The sequence below is a fragment of the Coenobita brevimanus genome, chromosome 14, assembly GCF_032717465.1.
Source record: "Coenobita brevimanus isolate Jiangsu-jjx chromosome 14, ASM3271746v2, whole genome shotgun sequence".
NCBI classification, from domain to species: domain Eukaryota; kingdom Metazoa; phylum Arthropoda; class Malacostraca; order Decapoda; family Coenobitidae; genus Coenobita; species Coenobita brevimanus.
The window spans coordinates 28847247-28855114 of NC_136967.1; the positions used below are offsets into that span (position 1 = coordinate 28847247).

General features: G+C 39.6%; 1 non-coding gene across 1 annotated transcript; it reads left to right on the forward strand.

Moving 5' to 3' along the window:
* The first annotated feature begins 7524 nt into the window (after positions 1-7524).
* LOC145390498 (5S ribosomal RNA) lies at positions 7525-7643 on the forward strand. The gene has a single exon (XR_013895648.1). It is a non-coding gene; the product is annotated as a 5S ribosomal RNA (ribosomal RNA).
* The last annotated feature ends 225 nt before the right edge of the window (positions 7644-7868 follow it).

A 7868-nucleotide genomic window follows, 5' to 3' on the forward strand; every position in this document is an offset into this window, starting at 1 on the left:
AAAATTCTCTTTCCAATGATCATATAACATGTAGAGATTGATTAGTAAACATTCGACTTCTGATGTTTGGAAGTGAGATGTATGCTTTTGAATGTTTATTCACACGGCCCTAACATACGTATAGTGTGTTATTTTGTGTATGTTTTTTGCTTATCGTGTTGAACAAATATCGACGAATAGGAATATTTGGGTTTTGTGGCAAAATAAATATGTTTGGGTGGTGAAAAAAAGCCGAGAATACACATTTTTGGAGCATACGGCAGACGGGGGGAAGGGGAGAAAAGCTGGCACGTCATGTCCCACAAAACTTATTAACTTATCCGTGCATGAAAGGGTAGTTACTAAGTTTTCTGATATGGCCAAAACCAGATTTAATATGCTACCTGATCCAGGGGGATTTGGACCATACGGTAGGGATCCATACAGCCATTCTCGTTCACCTTATGGGTTATGCTCTGTTTTCCTTGCACGCTTCTAGAATGTTATCAGGGTTGGAGATAATCAAGGGATTTCCACTATCCGGTAGGGACCTGTACAGCCATTCTTATTCACCTCGTGGTTTACATCTGTTTTCCATGCATGCCGCCGGTATGTTTCTGTTGATTGGGGTGGCTGGGTAATTTCGACCATACATTAGGGATCCATACAGCTCATTCTCACTCACCTTGTGGGTTATGGTCTATTACCAGCATGTGGACAGAGAGGCAGGTGAGCCAGCCAATGCACATTTTTAAATTTGTAGGCCAGCCTGGGTGGCCAGATGATTTTGACCATACATCAGGGATCCGTACAGCCATTCTCGCTCACCTTGTGGGTTAGGGTCTATTACCCACATGTGGACAGAGAGGCCGGTGAGCCATGGAATGAATTTTTTTTTACTGTGTCTGACAGCTGGCAGCTGAAGCCGAAGCTTTTATGTCCAGTTACGGACAAATAAATCCGGTTACAGTTATAGTCAAGGCCTAATGAATGTATACGAAGTATGACCTGATATGGACTGTACAGATCATTGAGTCTTATTGCTCATACAGTCCATCAGTCAATTGACCAAAATGGAGAAACCCATGTAACAGCCCTTGATATGTCTAAAGCTTTTGAGAGTGTGATACTGTTCCCTGCTATCCAAACTCCTTTGCTATGGTCTATCATCTTTTGTCCCACTGATTTCCTCATATCTCAGCAAAAGAAAGATAAGAGTAAAGGTATATGATGTATGTTCCAGTTTCTACTTAATGCCGGTGTGCCACAAGGTTCAATCTTGGAATCATGGATTCAACCCTATTCCTAATTCATATTTATGATTTCTTGTCTCTCACTTATAATCCCATTCACTTATATGCAGATGACTCAATGCTTCACAATTCTTTTACACTTAAACACCTATTGACAAAGTTTGATATCTAACTTCCAACTAAGCACAGCACTCTCCATACATCAAGATTTAATCACTGAATGGTGATGAAATAACAGTGTCTCATTTAATGCTAGGAAGTTTACAAATGTACACATATTGCCTGATATTGCCTGATTCCTATATTACCTCCAGAGCAATCAACATTCCTATTTCTAAAAATATTGAAATTCTCGGTGATTCGCTTGACAATACCTTAAGTTGGACCTCTCACGTCAGAGGACTTTCTAATTATGCCACAAAGAAACAGATTTTTGTATAGATCCCTGACTTCTTCACTGATGAGCACTTAGTTATAATTTACAGGTCATGAACGCTCTCAGTTCGAATGGTGCTCACCCTTGTGGAGTGGACCTAGAGGGGTTGAACAAAAATGACTGGACAAAATTCAGAACAAAGCTATAAGAATAATAACACAACAATTACAGACTGTAGCACCAGTCGAACAGGACGGTACTCCTGAGGTTGATGGTAAGTTGGTGACAGGGAGAGCTGGAGCTTCCGTTTCACCAGTCCTCGGGACTTGATCCTGACCATCTCCCTTTGCTTAACATTATCAGTGCTTTCATTTACACAGAGTAGGCCAGCATACTCTCTTAATACCTCTGCCTTCAATACATGCACATATCATACCCATTTCCATGCCCTTTAGCAATGGCTGCTGCGTTAATATCAGCATAGGTGGTATCTCAGATTGCCACCACAGGCAGGGTAGGGCTGGTGGCACAGGGTCCTCCCGGTCGCCTTCAAGCAACTGTGCCAGCAGTGACTGTTGCAAATTCCATTTATGTTTGCCAATGGAGAAGTGCACGTGCAGCCTTTTCTTACAGTCCATATCCCCTTTAGCCCTGTTCCTCACAGAACCCCAAATCTCTTCCTCTACCGAAATATCCTCATTTTGTTTTCCTGGTTACCATCTCCTCACAAACATCCATAACAAGGGTGGCACCTGACGCTATATCAAATCTGAATGTGCAGTTGACACTGTTTTAAACTTCACTTCAACTAATTTTGATTATTCGGTGTATAAACTAAATTAGCTAAATATTATCAAATATGTCTGTGTCGTCTATCTCTCCTCAAATGCTTCTTCAGAACTCCATACCCACACAGTTGAGTAACCTGAACCTTGCCCTTAGCACCGAAATTACCATTTCGGGTGATTTTAATGTACATAATGTTGAATGGTTCTTGCATTCTGCCAGGACTGACGATGCTGGTCTAAAGTACGAGCTGTTTGCAGAATTGTTTAATCTCACACTGTTGGTAACGCAACCAACCAAAATACCAGATAATCTTGACCATAATGCCCATCTCCTGGATCTGTTCCTAACAAATAATCCAGATCAGTACAGGATAGAAGTACTGTCACCACTTGGATCCTCTGACCACAGTCTCATTATAGCCTCATTAGTCAACCCCCCAAAATCTCTCCACTCTGAACGTGTCAGGCTGACCTGATGGGAGTTGGATAGGGCAAACTGGGATGGATTTAGAAATTATCTTGCTGACATTCTATGGCAGTCTTTTTTCTCTAGTGATGCCAGTTCTACCCAGTCCCACATTAATAACTTAATACCAGCTGGTATGGATTTATTCATACCAAGTCAACAGTTCACTAAAAGATCGAACTTTTCATAGAGGTTTGATAGCAACTGTGCCAGAGCAATGGCCCAAAAATCATTAGCATATAACTCTTAAAATAAAAAACATCTGAATCAGTCTGTCCATTTAAAATTGCTAGAAACCATGCACAAGCCGTAATAAATCTCGCAAAATTAAGCTTTCTTCAAAATCAAGCATCAAAACTACTTAACAACATTAATGACAATAAAATATTATGGTCAACTCTCAATTCTTTCAATAAGAACTCTAACAAGTCATCATCCATTCCCCACTAAAATCTCCAAATGGTAACATTACAAATGACCTGTGCGGGAAAGCAAATATCTTTGCCAGTACATTTGCCAGAAATTCCACCGTAGAGGAAGTCAGCCAGGACGTCCCAGTACTTGTACTTGACTCTCCAGAAACTGTTCCACTTAAAATACAGACTAGATACGTAAACTCCATCCTAGGAACTTACCAACCAACAAAGCTCCAGGCCCAGATGGAATTCCTCCAATTGTTTTGACAAAGCGTTTCCCAAGAACTTGCCTTTGTTCTAGCTAAATTGCTCAGACTATGCATACATACTTCTTCATTCCCCAATTCATGGAAAGAATCCAATATCCACCCAATTCCAAAGAAAGGACGTTCCTCTGACCCCTCTGATTACAGACCAATAGCTATCACATCTTCTTCTGGTAAAGTATTTGAAATTGTAATTAATAAGCATTTAGTTAAATACCATGAATCCAACAACTTAATTAGTGATAGATAATATGGTTTTTGCCAAGAATGATCCACCACTGACAAACTCAGTCTCCTGACTCGTACCATCCATCAATCAATTGACCAACATGGAGAAATTCATGCAGTAGCCCTTGATATTTCTAAAGCTTTCGACAGAGTGTGGCACCGTTCCCTGCTGTCCAAACTCCCTTGCTATGGACTAACGTCTTTTTTTTCCTCTGCTTTTCTCCTATCTCAGTGACAGAAAAGTAAGAGTAAAAGTGGATGTTGTATATTCCGATTTCCACTCAATGCCAGCGTGCCACAAGGATCAGTTTTGGTGCCAACCCTATTCCTAGTTCATATTAATGATCTCTTATCTGTCACCCACAATCTCATCCATTCATATGCAGATGACTCAACACTTCACAGTTCATTAACACTCAAACACCCATTTACAAAGTTCAATATCTCTATCAACTCAGTACAGCTATCTCCATAAATCAAGACTTATTTAAGATCAATGAATGGGGACAAAATAACCTTGTCTCATTTAATACTAGTAAAACCAAGAATATATAGTTTACTAACACACAGATATTGCCAGTTTCGTGTATTGCCTTCACTGCTACTAATATTTCCATCTCCAAAAGTATTGAAATTCTGGGTCTTTCACTTAACAATGCCCTCAGCTGGACTTCTCATGTCAGATCACTTGCTAAAACCGCCTCAAAGAAACTTGGATTATAGTACAGAGTCCGTAACTTCTTCATTGACGAGCAGTTAGCTATAATTTATGAGTGTCATGTATCAGCTTGAATATTACTCACCTTTATGGAGTGGATTTGGAGAGGTTGCGCTAAAACAGCTAGACAAAATTTAGAACAAAGCTGTTGGAATTACTAATAACCGTGCCATTATAAATAAACTACCTCCCCTACAAGTAACAAGGAATGTTGCCTCCCTTGCATTGTTTTCTATCTATATACCTAGGTTGCTTCCCCCAACGAAAGGGAGGTAGCCGAGACTGTAGACAGGACGACACACTCCCAATTTACTCATCCACTCAAATACATTCATTTGCAGCTTAGCCCCAAGGGGAGAAGGGACAGACCCTCACCACACCACACCGCACAAGGGTCAACTGCCGAGTGCAGTCAGTAATATCCGCAGCAGAGCCCGACTGCAGAGCTGGATTACCCCTGCCACATCATAATGGACCCATCCCCTTACCTGATCAGCTGATCGGACCAATGTGGGAGAATATCCCCTTAGGGCTGCATTATCATTTATTCATTCACAATTTCTCTCCGATCATTTCTATCACACACAGCCACTCTTCCTTGCTCAACAGACATCCCTCTCTCATCCAACGCTCACTTCACACTTTCCATCCATCCTATTCGTGAGAGGTGTATGGCTGATACTTACATGGTAAATACTCAAATGAAGTTGTGTCCATTGTGCCACCTCTCCATGCTTTCCCTCGTGCTACATGGGCATTTGGCAGTGCTTATGACTGGAATGTCACACAGTCATATTCCAGAATTTCTGCTTATCAGATTTCTTTTATTCCCTGAACTGCATCTCTCTGGAACTTGCTTCCCTGGAGTTGTTTCCCCCCAAACTTCAACCTACATGTGTTCAAGCCCAACTGTTGCAGATATTTGATGAATGGAGGACACGAGGAATATGGTATATGGATTATTATTTTTTTTTATTCAATTGTTTTTCCTTCCTCTGTTCTGTTATTGAAAAAAAAAAAAAAAAAAAAAACTATCTCCTCTACAAGTAAAGCATATTGTTGCCTCCCTTGCATTATTTTACGGGTACGCCTTCCCCCATGCTACATGGGCATCTGGCAGCGCTAATGACTGGACTGTCACACTGCCATATTGCAGAAATTCTATCAGACTTAATTTATTCCCTGAACTGCATCTTTATTGAACTCCCTTTCCCAGGATAGTTCCCCCAAAACTTCAACCTACAACTTTTTTTTTTTTTTTTTTTTTAATGAAAAGGAGATACCTTTAGTCTGGTGCATGAATTTTGTTTAATTTATTTTCCTTCCTCTGTTCATCTTCTGCATTAAATATATATATATATATATATATATATATATATATATATATATATATATATATATATATATTGAAGCTCATGTTGCTTGTATCAGTAAATCATCCCCAAAGAGTTTTTCAGCTACATCAGAAACAAGAAGGTTAAGTCGCGGTGCACGACTCTGAGGTTGTCATTATCGTGCCCTGGCAACCTACCCATCAACAGTATGTCCGATTTCCTGCGTAATTTGATTCACGTGATTCGTGTATAATATGTTCGTGTATAATGATATTCGTGAATAATATATTCGTGTTCAATAATATGATTCGTGTATTATATGATATGCACTGTTTACAGGTAGGTTGCCAGGGTACGATAATGACAACCTTAGAGTCGTGCGCCATGTCTGTAGTCACAGATAATGGACAGCATATGGACAATGAAACGGAAATTGCTAAAATTCTCAGCAATTTCTTTGCATCTGCATTTACAGTTGAAAATACAGATTTCATTCCTCCAGCTTTTCCTCTTGTAAAAGGAAAAGGTAACATAATTAGAGATATTACTGTTAGTAGAAAAGATGTACGACTTGCCATTGGTAAACTCAGATCACCAGGGCTAGATAAAATATTCATGCATTCTGAAGGAAGCAGTGAATGAAATATCTATGCCATTAGCTGAGTTGTTCAATAAATCACTAAGAAACAGTAAGGTGCCTCATGAGTGGAAAGAAGCAGATGTAACTGATATTAACAAAAAAAAAAAAAAAAAGTCAACAAATCACAAAAAGAAAATTATCACCCAATAAACTTTGCTACAGTAGTGTGCAGATTGTTGGAAGCTGTTATCATGGGCGAGTTTGGTGATTACTTATATAAAAAAAAATCTCATCAAAGAGTCAGAAAACAGTTTTTGGAATAATCACTTACATATCTTTTGGATTTCTTCTGTGATAATATTCAGTACGAGTATATACTATGAGACCAGATCCATTGATATCATCTATCTCGATTTTCAAAAAGCATTTGATAAAGTTCCCCACAAAAGACTACTTCAGAAACTGAGAACACATGGATTCAGCGGCAACGTGCTCAGGTGGATCGAAACTGGCTTACAGGATGTAAACAGAGGGTCTTACTAAATTGTAAAGAATCTGACAAGAAAGATGTTACAAATGGAGTGCCACAGGGCTCAGTGTTGGGTCCTATTCTGTTTTTACCTGCGACAAAGCCGACAGGTCTATAAGTGGTACACTTGGCGATTTTTTCTTTGTTTTTCTCCAATGGAAAGTTCGAATATTTGCTCTTGGAGAGCTCAGCGATTTTCTTATGGAATAGAAAGTTGCTCAGCTTGAAATTTTGAGTTTATTAAACATGTCAGCTGACTATTTGGCGATTTTCAATTTTTCTCACTCTCAAGGAAAGTTCGAATATTTCCTCTTGGAGACCTCTGAACGATTTTCATATGAAATACAAAGTTGCTTAGCTTGAAAGTTTGAGTTGATGTAACATGTCCAGCTGATGCAGCAGCTGACTGTTAGGTGATTTTAAATTTTGGCTATAAGGAGACATTTTAGTGACTTTCTTATGAAATGCTAAGTTGTTCAACTTGAAACTGTGAGTTGATCTGACATGCCAGCTGTTGCATCAGTCGATGCATAGTTTTGCTGCAGGTCTTTGAAAATAGTCTCTTCTTGTTAATTTATATGAATGATATACGCAAACGGCCATACCACGTTGAGTACACCGCTTCCCGTCCGATCAGCGAAGTTAAGCAACGTTGGGTCTGGTTAGTACTTGGATGGGTGACCGCCTGGGAACACCAGATGCTGTTGGCATAACGTTCTCCCTACGTGTCAAGTGGGGTTGGTGGAGGATTAGTGCCCCTCCCTGTAAAACAATTAACTCTAAGCCTTGACCACCCCGTTTGGGATACATGGGGTCTGGCAATGAATGAAAAATATACGTGAGGGTTTATTATGTAAAATATCCAAATTTACTGATGTTACTAAAATTGGAAACAGCAGACACATCTTTACAGAGACAAGCTATTTTTTCTACTG